The sequence below is a fragment of the Hyaena hyaena genome, unplaced genomic scaffold (genome assembly GCF_003009895.1).
Source record: "Hyaena hyaena isolate Hyena2069 unplaced genomic scaffold, ASM300989v1 scaffold_400, whole genome shotgun sequence".
Lineage (NCBI taxonomy): Eukaryota > Metazoa > Chordata > Mammalia > Carnivora > Hyaenidae > Hyaena > Hyaena hyaena.
The window spans coordinates 1,023,277-1,048,801 of NW_024081031.1; positions in this window are offsets into that span (position 1 = coordinate 1,023,277).

Sequence of the window (25,525 nt, forward strand, 5' to 3'; positions counted from 1 at the left end):
AGTAAAAGGGGGACTAGAGAGTTTGCCAAATACAGATGACATCTCAACACCATCCCTCCCTACTCTCTCTGGGCTCTTCTACCCACCTCTGCCTAACTCCCTCCCACATACACACAAGGGATGTGTAACCTTTCCTAGTGATGAGGAGAACATCTACTCATTTCCTGTTCCTCCCAATTCACTTCTTAGTTTGTTAGAACACATCCCCTCTGGTAATTCACTTCTACACAACAAAACACCGTAACATATCCAATATGGAATTAATTTTGACACAGAAGCCTACCAAGCAATCAAATGTTGATCTTTTTTAATATTATAAACATCATTTCACATTTGCATGTTTTTCAGTTTAAGTCTGGTATAGCCATCCCATTATCAGTTCGGAATTTCCTGTTACTGACTATACATCTACAGGGAATTGCTAACATATATTCAGAAAAATTACTCTTAACTATTAGAAAGGACCAAAGTGCCCCACAAATCATCCAAAATTAAGTTCTGTCTAATGCTGTTTCAATTATAGGGTTTTATTGTTTTAGCCCTATGTGATATAACTTCATTTATCTGAATACTAGATTTCTTAGAACAGTTCAGTCTCCCATCTGCATGATAGTATTTATTACATGTTTAAATACCTACAACTTTACAATCAATTAGCATTGCTTAGCAAAGCTTGTACACTTCTTTGTCTACTACCCCACTCTTCTAAAGGACTATTTCACACCTTCTCCCTGTCAGGCTTATTATAGCTAATGACCTTGCTGCTGCTTTCATTGATAAAAAAGAAGCAATCAGAAGGCACATACTCCCACCGTACTACTCTAGATAGCAAACCACCTGCACCTGTCTGTGAGGAAGTCTTCTGCCCTCCTGCCCTTGCGATGAACTCTCAATGCTCTAAGCTAAGACTAACCTCCCACCGCGTACTGGTCCCATCGCCTCTGACCCAGCAACGTGGATTCAGCAATTACCTCCTCTCTCCTCCATTAGGAAATTCTCCTCTCCACTGAATCATTTCTAAGAGTGTATATGCATGCTGTAATATCTGCAATAGTAAAATAATTTTTAAATAAAAAATAATTAAGACATTTCCTAGATTCCTTGTCTCCCTCCACTTCACCTTACCCCTGGAATCTTCAAAAATTTTGCCATGCTTGCTGTCTTCAGTTCATCTCCTCCATTCTCTTGAATCCACTCTGGACAAGGAAACAGGTCTTCTCAGGGTCCTTAGTGACTGTCTTGTTGCTAAATCCAGCAGTCAGTTCTCATCCTCACCTCATGTGACCCCTCAGCAGCCGGGGAAATGTTGCTCACTCTCATCCTTGAAATACTTTCTTCATGTGGCTTTTAGGCTAAGAGTCTGTCTTGGTTCTTATTCTAGCTTTCTGGACTTCTCAGTCTTCAATTTCTAAACTCAGAAGTCCCCAGCTCTCTACAGATGTCTTCTTTTTGTGGTCTCTTATCATCCTGTGGTTATCTCGCCAATCTGATGACTTTAAGTGACATCTCTATTCTGACCACTCTCAAATTTACCTCTCTGATCTGGATGCCTCTCTGAAATCTAGACTCCTACATCTGTGAAAATTAATTAACAGGAAACCTCACTAATGTGGAGTCCAGAGGCTAGAAGAAGGAGCCCTACCAATCAACTTCATTACAGAAACAATTGTCAATTACAGACTCCCAACAGAAGTGTCAATTACACACCTCAGCAGAAGAATCCTTAACAGGAAAGGATAATCAATTACAGGCCCCCAACAGGGAAAAGATGTATATTGCATCTCCTACAAGAAATCAACTATGTGGGACGCCTGGGTGGCTCAGTCAGTTAAGCGTCTGACTTTGGCTCAGATCATGATCTCATGGTTTATGAGTTTAAGCCCCACATCGGGCTCTGTGCTGACAGCTCAGAGCCTGTAGCCTGCTTTGGATTCTGTCTTCCTCTCTCTCTGCCCCTCCCCTGCCTGTGCATGTGCACACTCTATCTCCCTCTCTGTCTCTCCCAAAAATAAGCAGTAAAAAAAAAAAAATATATATATATATATATATATAAAAAAGAAATCGACTACTCCTACAACTCAGCCAATGAGACACCATTATCATCCTGAACTCTTGCTTTTCTCCAATGGACTTCCCTTCATATTTTTTATTATTATTTTAATGTTTATTTATTTTTGAGAGATAGAGACAGACTGTGAGTGGGGAAAGGGCAGAGAGAGAGACACACACACAGAATCCAAAGCAGACTCCAGGCTGTCAGCACAGAGCTTGACTAAGGAGCTTGAACCCACAAACAGTAAGTCATGACCTGAGCCACAGTTGGACACTTAACCGACTGAGCCAGCCAGGCGCCCATGGACTTCCCTTCAAAACAAGGCCCCTTTGGCAGAAAAACAGACACATAGACCAATGGAATAGAATAGAGAACTCAGAATTGGACCCACAAATGTATGGCCAACTAATCTTTGACAAAGCAGGAAAGAGTATCCAATGGAAAAAGACAGCCTCTTTAACAAGATGGCTCTGGGAGAACTGGACAGCAACATGCAGAAGAATGAAACTAGATCACTTTCTCACACCATACACAAAAATAAACTCAAAATGGATAAAGGACCTGAATGTAAAACAGGAAACCATCAAAACCCTAGAAGAGAAAGCAGGAAACAACCTCCTTGACCTCAACCACAGCTATTTTTTATTTGACACATCTCCAAAGGCAAAGGAATCTAGCAAAAAATGAACTATTGGGACCTCATCAAGATGAAAAGCTTCTTGAAAAGCAAAGGAAACAATCCATAAAACTAATAGGCAACTGATGAAATGGGAAAAGATAGTTGCAAATGACATATCAGATAAAGGGCTAGTATCCAAAATCTATCAGGAACTCACCAAACTCCACACCCGAAAAACAAATAATCCAGTGAAGACATGGGCAGAAGACATGAACAGACACTTCTCCAAAGGACATCCAGATGGCCAACAGACACATGAAACGATGCTCAGCATCCCTCCTCATCAGGGAAATACAAATCAAAACCACACTGAGATACCACCTCACACCAGCCAGAGTGGCTAAAATGAGTAAATCAGAGGACTCTAGATGCTGGCGAGGATGTGGAGAAACGGGCACCCTCCTATACTGTTGGTGGGAATGTAAACTGGTGCAGCCCCTCTGGAAAATAGTGTGGAGGTTCCTCAAAAAAAAATAACAATAGAACTCCCCTAGGACCCAGCAATAGCACTGCTAGGAATTTACCCAAGGGATACAGGAGTGCTGATGCATAGGGGCACATGTACCCCAATGTTCATAGCAGCACTCTTAACAATAGCCAAAACATGGAAAGAGCCTAAGTGTTTATCAACTGATGAATGCATCAAGAAGATGTGGTTTATCTATACAATGGAATACTACATGGCAATGAGAAAGAATGAAATCTATCATGTGTAGCAACATGGATGGACCTTGAGGGTGTTATGCTGAGTGAAATAAGTCAGGCAGAGGACAGATACCATATGTTTTCACATATAGGTGGATTAGGAGGAACTTAACAGAGGACCATGGAGGAGAAGAAGGGGAAAAATAGTTGGGGAGAGGGAGGGAGGCAAGCCATGAGAGACTCTTGAATACTGAGAACAAACTGAGGGCTGATGGGGGTGAGGGAGAGGGGAAGGGGCTGATGGGTATGGAGGAGGGCACTTGTTGGGATGAACACTGGGTGTTATATGGAAACCAACTTGACAATAAACTAAAAAACAAAACAAGTCTCCTTAACTTCCTCCTTCTTCTGCATAAAATACTGTTCTTCTTTGTTGGATTTGCCTGTGGTTTCACCATAGCCTGGGTGTCCCGAATGCAGTTCTCCGTTATTCCTGAATAAACCCATTTTGTTGGTAAAACAACTGATGGCTTTAAGGTTAACACATCCATCTCCTACTCAACATCTTCAACTGAATGTATAGTAGGTATCTCAGACTTCACCTGTGTAAAACTGAAAAGCTCTAGACGTTCCCTCCACCCCAAAAAAACCAGTTTCTTCCTACAATCTTCCCCACTTCATTAAGGGCACCCTTCCAGAGCTTCAGAGGTTTTTGTTCAGAGCAAAAGTCTGGGGCCATCCTTGACTTCTCTACTTCTCTCACGACACATATCCAGACCATTAGTGAATTCGGTTGGCACTTCCTTTAATATACGTGTAAAATCCAATCACTTTCCTCCCGCTGCAAGTCTCTGGTTCAAGCCTTTTCTCACTTAGATTATCACAATATTCTCCCTATAGGTATCCCTTTCTGATCCCTCTATTCCTGCCCTTTCCCCCCAATAACTTATTCTATGTACAGGACCCAGAGTGTGCAGCATAAGTAAGTCAGATCATATCACGTCCCTGCTCAAAAGCCTTCAGGCTTCTCATCCCACCCAGAGAAAAAGCCAATGTTCCCATTCTAGATCAGGGAAATATATTCTCTGACTCTCCTGTACAGCTCTGACTTCATCTCCTTCCTCTCCACCCCACACCCCTCCCCCTCAGCTACAGTGGTTTCCCTCTGTTCCCTTGAATACACCAGACACTCTCCTGCCACCAGGCTCCGCATTTGCTGTTCCCTCTTCCTGAAAAGGGATGTCTGTCTCATTCCCTGAGTTTCTTTAGGTGTCTGTTCAAAGGTCATGTTCGTCATTTGCCTGCCTGCGCCTGGTGCTCCTTCTTAATCATGTGTTATTTTCTAGGTCTTTCTCTCTCTCTCTCTCTCTCTCATTTGTAAGGTAAGATCCCCAAAACAGGAGTTTATGTCTGCCTTGTTCCTGCTGTACGGCCAGCACAGTGCCTGGCATGTATAGAGTGGGCCCTCAGTGCATGCTTGTTGAATAAGCAAGTAATGCTGTTTTAAAGACAAAGTAAAAAGACTTTCAGGGTACACTAGACAGACTAATTCCCTCTAAGATGTCTGTGTCCTAATATCTGGAACCTGTGAATAGGCCACCTTCCATGGCAAAAGGGATTTTGCAGATGTGAATAAAACCTGGAGATGGGGGGTCCATACCTTAGATTATCTGAATGGACCCAATGTAATCATAGGTTTCTCACAAGAAGGAGGTAGGAGGGTCAGAGTTAGAGCCACAGGAGATAAGACCATGGAAACAGGGTCAGACGGAGATGTGAAGACGCTACACCATTGGCTGTGGTGACGAAGGAAGAGGCCATGAGCCAAGGAAGGTAGGCAGCCTCTTGAAGTTGCTCAAGGTGAAGGAAAAAGACCCCCCCCCCCCCCCAGAGCCTTCAGAAGGATTCACAGTCCTGCCAACATCTTGACTGTAGCTCAGTGAAACCCATTTGGGGCTTCTGACCTCCAGAACCGCAAGATTAACAAATGTGTATTGTTTTGAACCGCTGAATTTGGGGTAATTTGTTACAGCAATAAAAGGGAAACTACTACACAGAGTTGACTCAGTGTGTGAACTCTCTGAAGGCAGGACATGTGTCTTGTTCATACTTAAATCCCTACTGCCCCACACGACTCCTAACACAAGCAAGGCACTCAATGAACATTTGTGGAAGGAAGGAATGAAGTTCAGCAGCAGAGCAGAATCAAAGCTTCCATTCTGATGGAATGGTGAAATTACTTACCTGGCTTCACCTTACCTCAGAAAGGGAAGAAAGCATCTCTATCTTTTAGGGAGCCTCCTTGAGCTTTTTGAGTCACAAAGATATAGGGGCAAAGGGTAGGGAGACAACCCCAGGCTTAGGCACCAAAATGGGCTACAGAGAACAAAGACCAGTCACAAAGGGCCTTGTGGGATATGTTAAGGAGCTTGGCCTTTTTTCTGTAGGCAATAGGGAGCCATTAAAAGATTTTCAGCAAGGCAGAGACAGATTCAAATTTCCATGTAGGAGGCATAGCACACATAGAAATCAATGGGTCAGAGAAGAGGTCAGAACTAAAGTCACAAATGTAGGAGGCAGTAGCTTATAATTGCTGATGTACTGGATTTAGATAATATTTTTTAAATTTTTTTAAATTTTTTTTTTTTTGAGAGACAGTGCATGAGTAGGAGAGTGGCAGAGAGGGAGAGACAGAGACAGAGACAGAATCTGAAGCAGGCTCCAGGCTCTGAGCTGTCAGCACAGAGCCCGATGCAGGGCCTGAATCCACAAACCACGAGATCATGACCTGAGCCAAAGTCAAATGCTCAACTGATTGAGCCACCCAGTTGCCCCTAGATAACATTTTTTTAATGTTTATTTATTTTTGAGAGACAGACAGACTGACAGAATGTGAGTGGGGGAGGGGCAGAGAGAGAGGGACACTCAGAATCGGAAGGAGGTTCTAGGCTCTGAGCTGTCAGCACAGAGCCCAACACGGGGCTCAAACTCATGAGCCAAGCAGTGAGATAATAACCTGAGTTGAAGTCAGATTCTTAACCCACTGAGCCGCCCAGATGCCCCAGATAACATTTTAATTAAAAACACCCTCACAAATTTTCTCCCCTTCTAATAGATACGTTCTTTTGAAACATGCTCTGTTGAGCTGTTCATGCCATTCCTGATTTGCTGATGATTTTCTTGCTAACATGAGTTCAATAAAAATCCTAAAAGGATTGAAAGTTCTGGCTCACCAACCCTTTTGACCTTTTTCTACCTTAGCATCAGCACATACTACCCCAGCTATAATTTTTTAAAAGAAATTTATCTTCTCTGAGCTATTTCAAAATTTTTTATTCATCCTTCCAATGGTATCTCCTTTCAGGAAGCTCTCTGCACTGCTTAAAATAATGTGAACATTCTCTCAGGAGCTGGAAATTTCCTTCCAACGAACCCTGTCTCTTTATTCCTTTCATCAGATTTCATGATTGAGAATATGACAAGAAGGAAGGTGGGGAAAAAAGGTCTCTCTCCATTCCCTTGTCTTTTTAAATCCCTAGAAATGAAAAGAGGCTTGCTCATGACTTGGAAGTGGTGGGCTGAGGCCTCCCAGAACCATCTGCCTCATTCCATTGCCAGCCAGAGCCAAGGCGACATTCACAAGAACCCAAGAGCTGAGGGAGCTCCCGAGTTGCACCTGCCCTGTGGGATCCAAGGAGAGCGGGGTCAGATTCTGCATAAGTCACACACTGCGTGTTCATATGCAATTAGGAAACATACGTAATTGAGGTGTCTGCTTGTGGACACGGCAAAGAGCATGACGGGCATTTTAAAGCAATCACAGCCTGTATTTGAGGCAAAGAGGAAAGAATGAATAGTTCAAATATGTTTAGGATCTTAAAACAGCTCATCACTCACTCTGAATTTTACACATCACTTTTCAGAGATGAAGTTTGTAAATGTCTCTTTCCATTTCATCTGACCTTAATGTTTGAGGGGTAGTGATGAGTACACTTACTCAGGTGTGAGAAATAGCCAAGGCCACCACATGTAATTTTTTACTTATGCTGCGGATACTCAGCCAGTAGAGTGGAGGAAAATCTACTAGAATTTGGATTCTGGCTTGGATTTCCAGATGCTAACTCAACCAGATCAATTCTAACTTTAATAAGATGATTGATGTTTAATTTTTCTGGATTTCTATTTCTTTACACACGAGAGGACAAAGTGCCCATTCTTTTAGACTAAACGTTTGTATGTCGCCATATTAGCCTCTTTCAGGTGTCTATATGCTCCTGGTCAAGAATCTGAGGTCTGGACTTTTGTTCCTGAGTGAGCAAAAGATTCCTGTACCTCCCTATCTTCTATCTTCTCCCTAGAACCTCCCTAAAATCTATCTCCTCTGAGCCATTTCAAATGTTTTTTCTCCGAGACCTTTGCATTGGTCTCACCCTTCCAACTATGGTCTTTACTTTTCTCTGGCCTCTCCTGCCTCCTACCCATCCCCCACTCCACAGCCCCACCCCAGAAGTCAAAGGCCACCCCAACTCATGCTGGAAGGTTGGAGATGGGTGGAGACTCTGAACAATCCCGCAGCCTCATCTTGTTGTGCTGGGTGCCACTAGAGTGGAGGTCATTCTCACTTGTGGCATGGTCAGCCTGTGCCAGCTGCTCTGCTTGGCAATGGGACCCAGACCTGCTGCTCCCAGCTGCTCCCACCTCTTAGAACATCCAGTGCCTCGTCCGTGGGCTGCTGGGTGGTTATGCTTTCTTTGTTCCACTCCTCCTCTGAGACAGCCTAAATCACAGTCCCTGCCAAGTAACTGGGGATGACTTGAAGATACAGGATTGGTCTATAGAATCCATTCAAATCCTCCAAGCTGGGACTGATATTAGGGGAGCAAAAATGAAAGTGTCATGCCTACTGGTCTTCACCTGAAGGCATTTCCACATGGTGGAGTCAGAGGGACCTGGCCTCACACCCCACCTCTACCTCCACACTGTCCATGACTTTGGAAACAGTTACTTACCTCTCTAAGCCTTGGTTTTCTTGCCTTTATTTTATTTTATTTTGTAATGTTTATTTATTTTTGAGAGAGAGAGAGAGAGAGAGAGAAGGAAGGACAGAGAGTGAGCAGGGAAGACAGAGAGGGAGACACAGAACCTGAAGCAGGATCCAGGCTCTGAGCTTGTGAGCAAAGAGCCCTTTGTGGGGCTCGAACTCAAGAACTGCAAGATCATGACGTGGACAGACGTTGGACGCTTAACTGACTGAGCCACCCAGATGCCCCAGTTTTCTTGCCTTTAAAGTGGGAATAATATTCATGATTGTTTATTTACTTATTTAGTGTTTGTTTATTTTTGAGAGAGAGCAAGTGGGAAAGAGGCAGAGAGAGAGAGGCAAACAGAGGATCCAGAGCAGGCTTTGTGCCTACAGCAGGGAGACCGACACGGGGCTCAAACCCACCGACCATGAGGTCATGACCTGAGCCGAAGTCAGATACTTAACCAACTGAGCCACCCAGGTGCCCCACATGATTGTTTTTTTAAACACATGGTTGTTTTGAGGATTAAATAAGATAACATGCATTTTTTGAGTGGCTTAATCTTTTTATTTTTATTTATTTTTTAAATATAATTCATTGTCAAATTGGTGTCCCTACAACACCCAGTGCTCATCCCAACATGTGCCCTCCTCGATGCTCATCACTCACTTTCCTCTCTCCCCCACCCCCATCAACCCTCAGTTTATTCTCATTATTTGAGAGTCTCTTGTGGTTTGCCTTCCTCCCTCTCTGTAACTTTTTTCCCCTTCTTCTCCCCCGCGGTCTTCTGTTAAGTTTCTCAACATCCTCATATGAGTGAAAACATATGGTATCTGTCTTTCTTTGACTGACTTATTTCACTTAGCATAACACCCTCCAGTTCCATCCACGTTGCTACACATGGCCAGATTTCATTCTTTCTCATTGCCATGTAGTATTCCATGGTACAGATAGACCACATCGTCTTGATCCATTCATCAGCTGATGGACATTTAGGCTCTTTCCATGATTTGGCTATTGTTCAAAGTGCTGCTATGAACATTGGGGTAACATGTGGCCCTATGCATCAGCACTCCTGACATTTTTATCCCGTGGGTAAATTTCTAGCAGTGCTATTGCTGGGTCATAGAGGAGTTCCATTTTAATCCTTTGAGGAACCTCCACACTGTTTTCCAGAGGGCCTGCACCAGTTTGCATTCCCACCAACAGTGTAAGAGGATGCCCATTTCTCCACATCCTCGCCAGCATCTATAGTTTCCTGATTTGTTCATTTTAGCCACTCTGACCAGCGTGAGGTGGTATCTCAGTGTGGTTTTTATTTGTAGTTCCCTAATGATGAGGGAAATATAAATTTCCCTGAGTATCGTTTCATGTGTCTGTTGGCCATCTGGATGTCCTCTTTGGAGAAGTGTCTGTTCATATCTTCTGCCCATGTCTTCACTGGATTATTTGTTTTTCAGGTGTGGAGTTTGGTGAGTTCCTTATAGATTTTGGGTACTAGCCCTTTATCTGATATGTCATTTGCAACTATCTTTTCCCATTCTGTCAGCTGCCTTTTAGTTTTATGGATTGTTTCCTTTGCTGTACAGAAGCTTTTTATCTTGATGAGGTCCCAATAGTTCATTTTTGCTCTTGATTCCCTTGCCTTTGGGGATGTGTCAAGTAAGAAATTGCTGTGGTTGAGGTCAAAGAGGTTGTTTCCTGCTTTCTCTTCTAGGGTTTTGATGGTTTCCTGTCTCACATTCGGGTTCTTCATCCATTTTGAGTTTATTTTTGTGTATGGTGTGAGAAAGTGATCTAGCTTCATTCTTCTGCATGTTGCTGTCCACTTCTCCCAGCACCATCTGTTAGAGAGGCTGTCTTTTTTCCACTGGAACTCTTTCCTGCTTTGTCAAAGATTAGTTGGTCATACAACTGTGGGTCCAATTCTGGGTTCTCTATTCTATTACTTTGGTCTGTATGTCTGTTTTGGGGCCAATACCATACTGTCTTGATGACTACAGCTTTGAGGCAGAAGCTAAAATCTGGGATTGTGATGCCTCCCATTTTGGTTTTCTTCTTCAATATTACTTTGGCTATTCAGGGTCTTTTGTGGCTCCATACAAATTTTAGGATCTTTTGTTCTAGCTTTGAGAAGAATGCCGGTGCAATTTTGATTGGGATTGCATGATAACATGCATTTTTTAAAGATTTTATTTTTAAGTAATCTCTATACCAATGTGGAACTCAAACTCACAACCCCAAGATCAAGACTCTCATACTGTACCGACTGAGCCAGGTGCCCTGAGATCACACACATTTTCTTAGATTCTGTGGGTTGGTTACCTAAAAGCCATGCACAACCCCCTTTACCCTCTTTGCCTTCCATGTCATTCCAGAATTCAGAAAGCCTTCAGAATGAGCTTATATAAAACAAGGAATCTTCTGAAAACCGTGAGCTCCAAAAGATACCACGAAATAGAGTAAAATACAAATGCAGAAATGTAGAAATACAGTGTCTGCCAAGCTCTTTCCATCATTCTTGTGCTGCATCTCCTGCTACTCATTCTCTCTGCACAATGGTTTCCTTGGCTCTTTTTGGTCCACATAAGGAAAATACCTCCCAGATTCATTCCAAACTCAAACATCTCCCAAGTTTGCAAAAAACACACAGAGAGAAGGACCTGACCAATCAGCTGCCCACCTCTAGACCAAACAACTATGACCAGGAGTCTGGGTCCATGTTGCATAAAATGGCATGAAAGACCCATGACAAAACTGTGGGGGTGACAGTTCTCAGGAAGAGAAATAGCAGACCACACACACACACACACACACACACACACACAAGGGTGGAGGAGTTATGTGACAGGTATAAGAGTAGGCTTTGTCCCTTAAGGAAATTATCATACACATAGTTGGGGAGAAGACAGAAATATTAAGTCCTCAATTAAGTTTCTATTGATTTTGATGCCAAAGGGGATAATGTAAGGGGAAAAAAGCCTAAACAATCAATAGTGGTGGAGAAATCTTGTGCGTTTTCAGATCCGATCAATAAGGCCCTGCAGCTCTCTCTGCAAGGTATCTGCTCCTTGGGACTTCCTGCCCTTACACAGCTCTAGGCCTCACCCTTCCTTCTGTCTTGAAAGACAAGATGTAAAAACACTTATTCAAAATAGAGGATGGCTAGGGGCCAGGTTTTATCAAACAGGGTAACCGTTTAAAGTGGGATCTTTCCACCCTGGGCAGGAATTAATGGAATTAAGCCATGAAGGGGGATTTACTATAGTGTACACATGAAAGAGGTTATAAAAGAGGATAAAACAGGATTAGCGGCATACTTAGAATTTATGGAAAAGAGATCAAGAAGTTAGTGATGGCTCCATGAAGCCAGTGGATCTGGCTGTGTGGTGAAGATGAAGGGAGATGGGGCATTCCTGGAGGGAGAAACGGTGAGCAAAAGAACTGAGCTCAGGGACACCTGGATGGCTCAGTGGGTTAAGTATCTGACTTCGACTCAGGTCATGATCTCCTGTTTCATGAGTTTGAGCCCCACACTGGGCTCTGTGCTGACAGCTCAGAGCCTGGAGCCTGCTTCAGATTCTGTGACTTCTCTCTCTCTCTGCCCCTCCCCTGCTCGTACTCTGTCTCTCTCTCTCTCAAAAATAAATAAATATTAAAAAAAAAAAAAAGAACTGAGGTCAGAGTGAATGTGGCATATCTGTGGAAAATCACATGCAATAGGACAGCACTCCCTAACTGTGGGATGCCCAGTAAAAGTACCCACTGTGCCTGTTAAATGTAGATTCCTGGGCCCCTGGTACAGAGATTCGGGCATAGTTGGTCTGGAGAGGGTCCTGGGATTAGACAAGTTTAGTAAGCATCTTAGAGCTGCAGCAGGTCTATAGAGCACAACTTGAGAAACAGGGGTACCTCCACCGGCATTGCCCATTAGGCAGAAGAAACGGCTTCTCCTTTTGAGTATGTGTTCCGTCACAGCAGCTGTCAGACTCCCAGGTCTCTTTCTGATCGCTCAGGGGAGCTGCACTGAGCCCGTGCTCCCGTAGCCATTTCCTGGGGCTACTTTGGTCCTTGATCCCTAGAGGGGCCACTTGGTCACCAGCTGGTCTGGCCTTCAGCGCACAGCCTGTGCGTTGTGACACCCAGCCCAGTATGCAACAAAAACAGTCTACATGTTGAATACTTCTTAGACAATGCTACTGTTTATCTGTCTTGTCAGTTCTTTTAGTTGTCTTTTATTATCTAGACAAACTGATTTTTATATAAACTTAATAATCAGCATTTGTATAACAGTAAAGAGTGATTTGATATTAATTTTAAAAAAGAGGTTGTATGTTTGAAGAGTTTTCTGTTCCAAACTTCTCAAGAGTTGGTACTGTTAATCAAGCATGCATTATTTCTTTTTCTTCATAAGCCACTTTTTATCTCCTCTCCTGCAGTTTAACCCACATAATTTCCATTAAGGTGTCATTTTACAACAAGAAAACAGGGTTAAGAAATAAGTCACATCATTTTCAAGGTGTTGGGACTGAAACTGAGGTTTCCTAATACCCTACTCAAGAGTTTTCTTATTAAACCATTATCTTGTCATTATTTTATTCTTGAGTTGTTCCCTTCAATTATTTTCAGAAAATTCAAAATGCTAATAAGATGTTTCCCAGTCCTTTGAACCAGAAATCCCAAGTACATATAAAATGAAGATGACTTCCCACTGGCCCTCCCTCTTCTTTGCTTGAATTTCTCTTATTCTTCAGCCTGTCTGCGGTCTGATTTTTGTAACCATATTTCTCTAGACCTACAGCGAGGATGAGACAAGCAAGGAATCCGCCTTGTGTCATTATATTCATTTAGTTGGGAGGTTCTCATTCCATCATCAGCATGAACAGGCTTTGGGTCTTCTATGTAACTTCCATGCAGGCCCATTCTCTTAGAAATGTGACTGCTATTGAACTCTTCAGAGTTCACTCAGCAGTGAACTCTTCAATAACCAGAAGAGAGAAACATGATGACCATGCAGTCCTCTTGGGCTCCAAGCACTGGTTACAATCCCATTTGCAATCTCTGTGTCCCAAGACTGGTCTGTATCTCTGGTCTGCACTGTCTGGGAGCACACAAGATGAAAGACAACATTTACCAGGCCATCACTCGGGGTAGTGAATCAGACCAACTCGGATGAACAATAGCTATAAGTACACAAGTTGATCTCTGGGGTGCTAAACCATATACTCCAAGCCCCTCTCTCAGGATTGTGTTCTGCTTCTGTATTATTACATAGTAAATTACCCTAAAACTTAGAGGTTTAAAACCACCACCATTGTATTATATTTCACAATGTTCGGTCAGAGAATAGTGGCACAGTCCAGCCAGGCGATTCTTCTGTTCCACGTGATGTCCAGTTGGTAGCCTGGAGATTTCAGCCACCTGTCTACACCTTGGCGGGTACAGGTAGAAGGCTGAATTCTGTTGGCGCTGCTACTTGGAATCTGGAGCAAAGCAGTCTCGGGGCAATTGGACTTAGCTGGAAGAGCTTCCAGAAAGGGTGTTCTGAGGGACAGAAAGTGGAAGTTGCCAATACCATAAGGCCAGGGTCAAGCAGTTACATCACGGGCCTCCGTAACAAGAGAGAGGAATAGTAAAGAATATGTGGCCATCTTTAATCCATCACAAAGCTTATTCACCAAACGTTTATAGAGCATGTAGTAAAGCCCAGGCCAGCGTACAGCTCTGGGAATATGGAGAAATGGCAACCCACTCCCTGCCACTAACAAGTCTACCGCCTAGAGGAGAAGCTGATGTATTATATCGTTCCTGTTCATAAACTTTCAAAAATTCTCAAAGACAATAAATCAACGAAACCAGGAATAAATTTTAGAAGATAATTTAAAATGAAAGAGAGAAAAATCCCCTGTCTAATAATCTCTAGTTTCTCATAAGTCAAATGTCTGTTTATCTAACAACACCTGGCATTCAAATAAACTGTGATGTGAAGCCAAAACTTGAGGTGTTAGAGGGGAAAATAAATGGCAGAGATAACTTCTCTGAGAAATAGATCTTGGGCACTCTAAGAAATTGTGGTCAGAGCTCAGAGATCATGGGATAAATTCCAAAACACTTCAGTTCTCATCTGTAAGACAAGTGGTTATATGAGTTATGACTCTTGGCAAACCTGTCAATCACAAATCAGAGAAGGCTTCCCCTTGTAACAGAGCATTTGGATCACAAAGGAAAGGCAGAGCAATCAGGCATCATCTTCTTGGGAAAACAGGGTAGATAACATTTCTAGTTCACCAGGCTTCCAGCTAGGATATTGCTTTGCCCTGAAGCAGAGCTGTTAGGCATGAAGCCACTTAGCTGAATAGACCCATATGTCTCAACTGTTTAAGGTTTGAGATTTCCAGCAAGAGTTTGGGAGACTATGGTCACACTGTAACAACACGGTGTTCACGAAGCAAAACTATGACAAAGATTTGGAGAAAGTGATTTAGAGTCTGCTTTTTAGAGATGTTTCCTGATGGTCACGCCATCAAAATCACTGACCTACGCCATCAAAATCACTGACCTACAAACCATTCACTGACTGCCATGTTCTTTGGGGCTTCTGGGCTTTGTCCATGTCACTCTCTCACCTGGAACACCTGGGTAGTACCGGGAAGGGGAAAGGAAAACATGAGAATGCATTTGGGACCAAAGAAGTGGCCAGAACAACCCAATATTTGGGAAGCACATGTTGTTCCCAACAGGGATGTAGATACAGATGCTGTTGTTTAGAGAAAAGAGACTCACGTGGTGGGAAAAGACCTCATATAGGGTGTGTGAGCTTTAGTTAAACAGAGACAGAGATGTCAAGGAAGAGGGCTCTAGGCTGGCAAAGCAGCACACATGAGAATTGAATTTGGTTCCCACCAGTAGTTTTGAGCGCCTACTCCATGGTAAACATTGGCTGCTAATGAGCCCCGTATGGGAGAAGGACACATTGGAGAGACCTGGAGGAGACTAGCCTAGCAGCACTGGTATCTAAGAATGCTGAGAGATAAGAGTAGCAACATAGGCATGTCCAAGTTAGGAAGAGCCTAGAGTCTTCTACTGAAGTCTTTTGAAGCCAGTGCTCCTCATTCTAGAAACAGAAATTCTTTTGTTTGCTTCAAAGAACTCTTGACAGATTCTTTTCCAAAAGCATAATCTATATTTCACAGGAAAAAAGAAAGAGCACCTGCATTCTACATATATCTCTGTTGTCATCAGTGTTAAACATAGTGTATATATGTGATCAAATGTCTAGTGGTTCTTGGTACAGGCCTCTGTACTTCTTAACTTCTCATTCTTACATATTTCTTGGTTTCAACAAGATCTGAACTGTGTATTGCACAATGATTTCTAAATGTCATTGGATTTGCTTGGATGAGCAATTATGAAATAAGTGGCAAACTATTTTACATGTTGTGTTTTTTCTAAAGCACATAATTGAAATACTCAGTTTACTCCAGGAAGATGAGGCAAGGGGAAGGAAGGATGAATACCATGTACAAAGCTGTCTCCTGAAAAGTGTGCAAGAATGGTAATCCATTGTGCTGGCTCCACCTCCCCAGTGTCCCCACCCTACCTATCACATGAGACCCACCTTACATCCAACTTCTTCCAGATGCTCTCTCTAACCTTTCCATACACAGCTGATTATTTTCCTCCCAGATCTCCTCTTACACATATGCCATTATTTAACTCTCTCATTAATTTTTAGAAACTAAAATAACAAGCATTTTGAGAACAAGTAGATTCTATACATTTTTTTATATTGCTCAAGGTCTAGCTAAAAATAATAATAATAGCCAACATTTATGGTGACTGAACTGTGCCCAGTGCATAACTTGCACTGTATGATTTAATTCTTGCAGTCATCCATAGAGAATGGTGCTATCATGATCCTCACTTTACACGTGAGATATTGAGACTTACTCAAGGTTACATGGCCATAAAATGATAAATTGAGGATTTGAAAGTATTCTGACTCCAGGGTCCTTGTACTTAACTACTTATCAAAATAATACAAAGAGTATTTATTGACTATTTACTGTGTTCCAGACATTGAATTAAAAGCATTATATGGATTACTTCAGCTATTTTTCACACATATCTATGAGGTAGGAACTATTATGGTCCTCATTCTAGGGATGAGGAAATTGAAAGGTAATGAGATTTTTGTTTTTGTGAGACAGCATTTAGGCACTACTCTATTGGCAATTATCACTGTATTAGCACTGCATTATATAATACAGTGTTATTACTATAGTCAGCATGTCTTAATTAGAAAAGTAGTGAGTTTCAACAGCTTTGTCAAGAGCCTATATCAAATGGGGGCTGAGCCCAGAATGGGACCAGCTACGACTGAGTCTAGGGACCACTGAACTTCTACCTCGTACAATAAGAGTCAAGTATACAGAATAGCTCACCTAATGTAGGAATTCCTTCCATATACCAACATCCCGGTTGGCACAATTCTCTTACTTTAACCGTTTATTCCATGATATGTTTTCTAATATCTTGACTATCCTAGGGTGGTGTTAGAAAACGTCCATCTCTGGAGCGCCTGGGTGGCTCAGTCGGTTAAGCGTCTGACTTCAGCTCAGGTCATGATCTCACAGTTCGTGGGTTTGAGCCCCGCATCGGGCTCTGTGCTGACAGCTAGCTCAGAGCCTGGAGGCTGTTTCAGATTCTGTATCTCCCTCTCTCTGACCCTCCCCTGCTCATGCTGCCTTTCTCTCTCTCTCTCTCTCTCTCTCAGAAATAAATAAAAAATACTTTAAAACTTTTTAAAAATAAGAAAACGTCCATCTTAAAGTATGATCTTCTGAACTAGAGCAAATATCTCAGACGGGATCTGATCAGATCATGTCATAAGTCCCATCTCCCCCAAATTATTGGGGTCTTAAACCAGGATTACTGCTATTCTCCTTTCCATGCCCCTCAGCCCCAAGTTCAGTGTGCCATGTCAGTTTCTATCTTCTGCTCAGCTCCAGTTTCTGAATGTGATAGTGGTTAGGATTTCCATCTCCATAGTGAGTGGGGTATCAGTTAGGAATAATTTCCATTGTTAATAATAGAACATCTATCAAGAGCTTAAACAAAAGTGCTTTAATTCTTACATCACAGCCATCTGGAAAAAGTGGCTGCGGGCATTAGTTTAGTGGCTCAATGATGACAGGGTTGGCATTGCCATGATTCTCTTGCCTTTTCTTCCTGGTCACAAGTTCCAGGCAAGTCAAGAAGAGGTGAAGGGTTGTGCCAGTTCTGTTCCTTTTAGTTTAGTGTTGTTCTTCTTTAGTTTAGTTTAGTTTAGTTTAGTTTAGTTTAGTTTAGTTTAGTTTAGTTTAGTTTGTTTGTTTTTAAAAGTAGGCTCCACATCCAGCATGGGGCTCAGTGTGGGGCTTCAACTCACAACCCTGAGATCATGACCTGAGCTGAGATCAAGAATTGGACACTTGGGGCGCCTGGGTGGCTTAGTCGGTTAAGCGTCCGACTTTCGCTTAGGTCATGATCTCGCGGTTCATGGGTTTGAGCCCCCCATCGGGCTCTGTGCTGCCTGCCAGCTCAGAGCCTGGAGCCAATTTCAGAGTCTGTATCTCCCTCTCTCTCTGTCCCTCCCCTGCTCACGCTGTCTCTCTCTCTCTCTCCTAGAAATAAATAAAAAAATATTGAAAAAAAAAAAGAATTGGACACTTAATCAACTGAGCCACCAAGTGCCCAAGTTCTGTCCCTTTAAAAAGGAAAAAAAAAAAAAAAAGCTTTGCCAAAAGCATCCTCAGCAAACTCCCCCTCTGTCTCATTGGCTATCATTGGGGCAAATGGCACTTGTGGCTATAAGGGAGTCTAGGAAGCTGGGGCACATGACTGCTATGAGTAGCTTAGACCTTTCATAATCCATTGTTTGGGTCTGGGCACATTTCTGCCCAGAACAAGCAAAAAGAAAAAGATCTTGGATAGCAGAGAGGCATATAACAGTGTCTGCCATGGTGGAGTGTGAAAATCATCTGCAGACCTATATCCAATGTCTAATCTGTTCAGAAATGAAATTAGCCTTTGGGCAGCAATATATACATCTATATACATCTAGCCACAGCCTGCCTCCTTACACTACTGACATCCACTCCAGTTTCCTGCTAGAACTGAAGTCCAGCTATGAATAGAAGACATGTATGCAGCTCATTCCTTGACTTCAGACTTGACCCTTAAGAACAAGTACCATTTGTTGCTCACGAAGCTCTGCATCATACTCTGTTCTACATTTCCAGATCAGACTTGTTGATCTTCGACTTGGACCTAGATTGGATTTTGGTCTTTGCTGACTTTAGCTCAAATCCTCTTCCTAGCTGGGAATGCCCAGCATGCCTTGAAGTCCAACCCACACTGATTATGACACATAATAGATTACTAAATAAATTCACATTGAATTGCTTTGAATATTTAAATTCCCAGGATGTCAACTGCTGTCACTAACAGCAATAGCCATCTGTCAGAAATGCTATTAAGGAAGTAACCTCATTCAATCAAGATTTGTAGCAAGTTAACTTCAAATCATTAGGCAATATGGTCAAAGATAAATGAAGTTACACTTTTGAAAAGGAAAATTTTGAGTGTCATACATTGAATAATGGACCACAACAACAATCAGTGATAAAATAGGACAAGCCTAAATATGGGTTGATTCTGTGCTGTCTGGCCAATCTACACTGAATACTGATGACTAAGTTTTCAGATAAAAGAAATAGAAGGAGAAAGTTAGAAGAGTTATAGAAGACCAGGGTAACAAATATCATAACATCATGTATGAATTCTGATATCTACATACCAGGAGTGTGTTTCATCTGAAAAGTGAATATACTTTGTTTTATCCAGGTAATGAGAACGATTTAATCTTCTATATTTCTCTATGGCTCAAAGCTAAGAAAAATGCTTAGCCATAATAACCACTTTCTCCTAGAGTCATGGTAAATGTGCATCCCTGTAGTTCTGCAAAGCTTTTGAGTTTCTATTTTTTCCTTAATATGTCCTATTGAAAGCCATCTCAAAGGTTTTTTCAAAAGATAGGGGATCCCCCCCCTACTTTTTGGGTGTTGTTTTTGGCAGGGGAGGGTACAGCCCGAGAGGATCAATGTTAATCAAGTCATAGTATACAAACGTTTTATGATCTAGCTTTTTACTAAACATAGTTATAAAATAACTAGAGGGGTGCCTGGGTGACTCAGTCAGTTAAGCATCCAACTTTGGCTCAGGTCATGATCTCACAGTTTGTGGGTTCAAGCCCTGCATCAGCTCTGTGCTGACAGCTCAGAGCCTGGAGCCTGCTTCAGATTCTGTGTCTCCTCTCTCTCTGCCCCTCCCATGCTTATGCTCTGTCTCTCTGTCACTCTTTCTCTCACGCAAAAGTAAATAAACATTAAAATAATTTTTTAATAAAAAATAAAATAACTAGAAACAAGTAGGTAGACAGAATGTGATGTTCCTACTATGTCAAGTAGTGGGAACCATTTAACATGGTTCGACAGGATTTGAACGGTAACTACATCAAGGCTGAGCTCTCTGGCAAGAGTTTTGACTACAGATATTGTGACTATGTTGCTAATTGGGGGAAATTCCATATGTTGTCATTCCCAGGCATGCATATGTCAGAAATGATATTTGTTGGTGAAAGTTTAGAATTCCAACTTATTTTCTTACTGTCCTGAGGTCTCCTGACCCCTTAAGGGAAAGCCACGATTTTCTTCAGGGAAATTCAAGGAATTAAACGAATGCTCAAATTGAGACCTCAGAGCACCATCTCCTAACCAGCCATGCCAACTCTGATTGATTTGTAGTGACTGTGGGCAGTGTCTTTAAAAGGGTTCTGAGATTTCATCTAGACCCAACGGGAAAGATGCTTAGCTTTGTTAACGATATCTGTCAGGGACAGGGGCAGATGAGAGTGCAGTGGGAAGCTTGGATCTATATGCCATTCATGCTATCGATCAGTGTCACCTGAGAGCTTGTTAAACCATAGATTGCTGTGTTTTAGTAAGTCAGAGGTAGGGCCCGAAAATTTGCATTTCTAACAAGTTGCCCAGTTTTGTTGATACTAGTGATCTGGGGACCACTCTTTGAGAACCACTTCCACAGGTGAAAACAGAAATGACCTGAACGAGGAAATTTTAAAAATTGTTTCCAATTGTTTTAATTATACAAAAGTCTTGATATAGCCGTTGAAGATTTTCTGATTTTAATTAACAAACATCTCCATGGAGTCACTTGAAGGAGTTAACTGCCCTTTGTGCCCTGTGGAAATTGATGTGCTGGATGAGGTGTTTAATATTGATCCTTTGAACTTTAAGGAGATAGTAGCTGAAGACAGCAGTGTGGAGTGGAGTGTCAGATAGAATTGTTCTCTCAGTGCTAATTAGATACCAGGAGAAGCTACATATTGAGCCTTCTCTTGGTTCACGGACCATGTAATCAGAACAGAACAGAACAGGACAGGACATCTGGCCACCTCTTTGCTGGGACTGAAGAATGGCATCCTGCTCCTCTAATAGCTATTAATAGTAGTTAATAACTGTAGTGTATGCTGCGCAGATCGGGTTTTATGTGTAGTGCCATACTCAATACATTATCACATTTAATCCTCATGTCAACCATTTTCCAGATGAGAAAACAAAGCGTCAAAGAGATTGAATAACTTTCCCAAGATCACAGAAATAGCAAGGGGCACTGCTGGGACTTAAATCCAGGCTGTCACCCCTTGGGCCTCATATTCTATACTCCCAGAGTGTAGCTGCAAGCCGCCTTGAATTCACCATGTGTTGGCTAAAGGGGCAAGGAAAGGACACATCCTGGCTTCATAATATTTGAGTCAGACTTTGAATGTCCAAAGACACTTCCTCTCCACTGTGATTCTAAAATGCTATTTGAATGCAACCTTGGTTCACACGGATCTCGGCAGTCCTTACCTGGCAAGGCTACCTCAATGACATGTATGGGCTATGTTATCAAAAAACTCCATGTGTGTCTTACCATCGTCGATCACATCTCTTTTTATTTTTAAAGATTTAAAAAAAATTTTTAAATATATTTTGAAAGAGAGAGAGGGAGGGAGGGAGAGAGAGAATGTGCACATGCTCACATGCACAAATGGGAGAGACGGAGAGAGAGAATCCCAAGTAGGCTCCATGCTGTCAGCACAGAGCCCGACATGGGGCTCAGTCTCACAAACCATGAGACCATGACCTGAGCCAAAATGAAGATACTTAACTGACTGAACTACCCAGGCGCCCCAGCCATATCTCCTTTTAAACATGCCTCAGGAATTAGTTATTTAAAGGAATCTATTGGCAAATGCTCTTCTTGAGAAATGAAAAATCTTCTTGTAATGATTTAAAAAAAAAAAAGGCAGATTTTTTTTTTTTTTTTGGCAGGTGGGAGGTGTTTGGTTTGAGTGGGAAGAATTTAGCCCACAGAAGAAAACAAGAGCCATTTACTTTTTTATCCTTCTCCGTCTATCCGTAAGGGGTAAGAGGACTGAAAGCAGGAGCAGACATGGGGCACCGGACATGAATTTCCCTGCCTAGGTAGTTAGTCGCTGCCCCCACGCCAGGGGACATTTGCCTTGCCCAGTGAGACTCCGCAGAGTGGACTCCACCGCGGCCTGGTGAACATACTAAACCAGCCACCAGTGTCTGGAAGGCCAGCATCATTCAATTTTGGGTAAAGATCAAGGAAATGAGACAAAAATATTAATCAGTAGTTCTCACACCAAAGGCCAAAGAGATCTTTTGTAACTTTTCCACATATTTATCCGAGGATGACCTATCAAAGAGTTCAATGGCACTTTCTCACAGAGAACTCTCTTCTTGGGAATCTTAATGGCATTCTTCTCACGAATGTGAGTTTGCCCAGATTTGTCTCTGTGTACTTAACTGATTTACAGAGCCATTTTAAATTGTGAAAACTCTGGGGCCATGAATAGGAAAGGGAAGGGAAGGCACAAAGCCCACACTAAAACATGTGCCCCCAGAATAATTGGTCTGCTGCACCAGCATCTTTGTGGACCCTCACTACTGTTATTTAAATGATGTGTTAAAAAGCTGAAAAATTCCCCCTAATCCCTGAGCTATATATAGATCGATGCTTCTCAAACTTTCAACTGATGCACAGCATCAGCAGCAGAGGGGCTGAGTGGCCCACTGTGCCCCTGGCCTCCATACTCTTCGTGGCAGAGGGTCATGGGAGGAGCCTGCTCACAGGCATATCTCCTCAAGAATCTCTGTTTCAAATTAAAATTTTTTTTCACATAGATTTTATACCCCTTCTTTGGGCCTGGGAAGTTGGGTGCAGGTCATGTATACCCTGCAGAGCCATCAGATCAGCTCTGGCTCATCCAGTTTGGGCTTTGAAGTCCCATGTATGACCAAATGTCCTAGACCTATTCCATTCTGCTTAGAGCAGTGTAACCAGGCTGTGCTCAGTTAGAATTTTAGATCCTTTCTCAAATACAAAAGGATACACTGAAGTCAAATTAAGCCTTACTGATTATGGCGAGGACAAAGGAGAAACCAAAGGGAAAGGGTATAACTTTAGCTTGGCAGAAGGATTGGTAAAAATTTAAACATCTTAAATGAGAGTTAAAAGGGGAGAATACAGGGGCGCCTGGGTGGCTTAGTCGGTTAAGCGTCCGACTTTCGCTTAGGTCATGATCTCGCGGTTCGTGGGTTCGAGCCCCGCGTCGGGCTCTGTGCTGACTGCCAGCTCAGAGCCTGAAGCCTGTTTCAGAGTCTGTGACTCCCTCTCTCTCTGACCCTCCCCTGCTCACGCTGTCTCTCTCTCTCTCTCTCTCTCACCTAGAAATAAATAAAACATTAAAATTAAAAAAAATAAATAAAAGGGGAGAATACTGTATGCAATGACTATATTCTGAATTACAAATATGGAAGCATTTTTTTCTCTTACACGAGGGGGTTAGGGAGAGAGCATGCACAAAACACTTGACCTTTCAATGATCATATTGGTGATGAGAGTATTGGTATTGTTATCCAGGGTGTATTGTGTACAATGTGGGATAAAGACGCAGCATCCATTTTTCATTATTTCTGCAATCCCCCCGCCCCACCCTTTGGGGAGCCCACTAACAGCCCCTGCTTCGGCCCTTTGAATCTCTCTCTGGGTTCAGACAGAGAGTGACCAGGGCTGCTCTCAGCCAATGAAAGAGCACAGCAGAGGTACCTTAGTCCAGGGGCTGCTTTCTGCTTGTCACATGACTATAGCTGACATTTTTGGCTCCAGGGCTCCCCATCCAGTGGCTGAAACACTCTTACAGCTGGGTTGCAGTCTGGAGCTCTTCCTACACATACTCCTTTTCTCTTCAGTCCCTTTCGTGGATGTTAGACTGCAGGCTGCTGCTGCCTCCCTTCTTCTTCCCCTTTCCTCTTTTGTGTCTAATCCCAGGGTGTTTGCCTCTTGAAAGACCTGAATTAACCTAAAAACAAATGGGTAATTATGAGATATAGCAGTTCCCCCATATCCATGGTTTCTGTTTTCTGTGGTTTTAATGACCTGCAGTCAACCTCAGTTTGGAAGATGATGACCCTCCCGACAGTCAGAAGACCAGTAGTAGCCTAACGCAAGCCACAATGCCTTTCATTCAAATCGTCATGTAGGCATTTTATTATCTCACATCATCACAATAAGACGGGTGCATACAGTATAATGTTATGAGAGTCCACATTCAAATAACTTTGATTATAGCATATTGTTATAATTGTTCTAATTTATTAGTTATTACTGTTAATCTCTTACTGTGCCTAATTTATAAGTTAAAATTTATCATAGGTATATATACATAGGAAAAAATGTACATACTGTATATATGTATACATCAGTCTATAAATATTAGTATATATAGTGTGTATACCACATATATATACGGTAGGGGGTGGTACTATCCGAGGTTTCAGGTATTACTGAGGGCTTTGGAACCCAAACAAATAAGGAGAGACTACTATATTCTAATTGCTAGGATTCTCAGTGTGAAAGAAAAGAGATATAAAACAGAGTAAATTAAGTAAAAACCTCAAGTCCTGCATGCGAAATGGAAGTATCAGTATTAGTTTGTGAGATATTCTATCTTTAAATACCATCCACGCTCCAGGATGGTCCCCAGGGATTCTGTCCTGTGGATGTTCATGCCCTTGTGTAGTCCCCTCCGCTCCCCTCACCTGCATAAACCAGTAGGATAGCTCAGGAACGATGGAGAGTGACTTCCAAGGCTGCATCATAAAAGACAGTGGTCTCTGCCTCACTCTCTTGAATCACTCACTCTGGGGAAAGCCAGGGGCCATGTCTCGAGGACCTTCAAACAAGCTCTTCAGAGAAGCCTGTGTGGGGAGAAACTGGAGCCTCTTGCCAAAAGCCAGCACCAACTTGTCAGGTGGAAAGTGTACCACCTTGGAAGTGGGTCATCCACCCCCTTCTGGCCTTCAGATGATTGTAGCCTTGACTACAACCCCATGGGAGTCCCTAAGTCAGAGCCACCAGCTAATCCACTCTCGGATGCCTGACCCACAGAAATGAGATCACAAATGTTTCTTGTTTTAAGCAGCTATGTTTTGGGGTAATGTGTTCCACAGTACTAGATAACTAACACAAACCCACATGTGCATGTGCACACACACACATTTTATAACTTTGTCCATTCGTGAAGAGACCTGAAAACAATGGGCCACCCTGGTGGACTCCCTTAGTGCTCAGGCTGTGGTCTTGAAATCCCACTTCATTCTAAAAGGAGGCAGAGCTTCTTGGAGAAGTGATATCAGGTCCAGGGTAGGAAAGGTACAGAATGAACCTAGAGTATCTTATTGTTCCAGATAGCAAGGAAGCTACCAGACACTATTAGGGTCCTCTCAGAAGACTCAGGAGTCCATTTAAGGTGACTCCCACTAGTCCAAGATGGGATCATTTGAGCATCATAACAACAATAACAATGGATTGAAACCTCTCAAATGTATGTAAATCTACAAGTCATAATGACATTAAAAAATAATGGGTCACCTTTGAGGATAATGGAGAATTAATTTATTATCTTCAAAACTGGAAAAAATAGGAAAGAAT